Below are 1920 nucleotides of genomic sequence, written 5' to 3'. Positions count from 1 at the left end.
TCAGAGTGCACAGTCCTTGGAGTCCCCATGATTAAATAGAATACAGCCTCTCCCACTTCCATGATGGCTGAGATGCTCAGCTCTGCTTGCAACAAGGCCTGTGTCCAAAATGTTTAAGGTTTTTTTAGCTATTTCAGATGCTTAAGTATTTGGACTATATCTGATCTATATTTCTGTAAGAAACAGACATTACTCGTCTCTTTCAAGACCAAATCTCTGGGAGAAGGAAACTCCCCTGGGATGTGAGCTGCAAATGAAAGTGTCTACCCTCAAATTGGAGGAAAAGTAGCTATTATTTTATTCAGAGAACCACTTTAAGCTTAACTCGGCTCAGAATGTAGGAACCACCAACACACAAAGGTATTTCCAAATCCTAGGGACCAGAATCCTCCTGAAAACAATAGTGGTCCAATGGCTGAAGTATATCCTGCTGGATGGAAGGCCCAGGTTTGGTAAAGCTGAAGATATTCAAACAAGGATTTGAATCCTGTGGCTTAGTGAATAGACCATTTACCTAACAAGACAGGAACCTGGGGTTTGGTCCTTACTCCTAATTTTCTGAATTTTGTTTTAAACCATTATGGGGTACATAGATTGAAGAATGTTTTGACTTGGCACTGAATATAAAGATTCTTATTTCTGGCATGGTGGTTTGAGCTATTAGGCTAAAATGCATCTTATGTGCTTGTTCTCTCTTCCCAAGAATCTGGTAATTGACTGCACGCTGACACTTCAGCAGGACAGGTGCAGGGTTCTTTATTCACTTTTTTAACCCTCTAAATGAAGACCTTGATCCTGTCAGAATATGTTCGACACTATTTGAGAGCTTCCATTGTACAGGGAAGCAAAGCAATACCTGACATCTCTATCCCAGTAAGGCTGAAATTCAGAAACACTTAGACCAGGGACTTGTCACACTACAGAAAGTGAACCACCAAAGGTAAGGGAATGTCATGTTTTTTTAAATAAAAAGTACCTGTAAACATCATGAAAAGTCTAGGTTCTTTAAATATTTGTAAAGAAGTGTTTGCTATCATTATTTTGGACTTAACACAGATTCAACCTCAATCCTCCTTTAAGTCTAAGCCTAAGCTTTTTATTGGATCTAGCTCCTAATGCCTACTGAATTAGTTTCTTTATCTCAATGAACATTTTGCTCTTATATACCTTTGAACCTCTGGACACAGCTTTCCGTGTCACTCTTGAATTCTTTCAGCCCACCACTGTCACTCATGCACGGGTTTCTGTCAAAAGTTGTCAAGGTATCCAGCCATCAGCAATAGATCACCCACACCCATGCTCCAAAGTTTTGTCTCTCTGGAGAACAAGAATGCCAAGGTGTCTCCTGTAGCAGTCTGTTAACATCCTGAAACATTTGAATAAGTTTTAAGTAGACTTTAAAAGATTTATTTGGTTGCTAAAAACTAAATAGCTTCAGCTGTATATTGCAACTATGCCTTTTACTGTTGGTGTGGTATTTCACAATGGCAGTAAGGACAGACAAATGCAGCTTAAAACAAAGTCTTTTTCCTTCACAGTTTCTAGGGCTCTAGTAACATGATGTAGCCTTGGTGTGTCTTTTAACATACTACATATGATGGCATTTGTGACCATATCCTGGGAAATGGCTGAAGCTCAGCATAATCTATACATCCTTTTCCTTCTGGACAATCTCCAGGCATGACTCTATGTGGGAGACGCTCAGTGTTGGAGCCACCAGTGTGCCTGCCCTGTAGGACTCCTGCACAGTATCAATCTGGGCTTTCCTTAGGGCAGATACCAGGATTTTGCACCTCACCCAAACCACAGGAAATAGCCTCACTGAAAGCCAGGGTTATTCCCTGTGATTTCAGTTGGTGTTTGATCAAATCTAGGTAACAAGCCATAGAAAAAGGCAGTAAACTGAATTCAGTCACGGTC

The sequence above is a fragment of the Neopsephotus bourkii genome, unplaced genomic scaffold, assembly GCF_033783945.1.
Source record: "Neopsephotus bourkii isolate Nb327-2 ecotype Australia unplaced genomic scaffold, CSIRO-AGI_Nbou_v1 NB_1624, whole genome shotgun sequence".
NCBI classification, from domain to species: Eukaryota; Metazoa; Chordata; class Aves; order Psittaciformes; family Psittacidae; genus Neopsephotus; species Neopsephotus bourkii.
Note: the sequence above shows the minus strand (reverse complement) of the source record.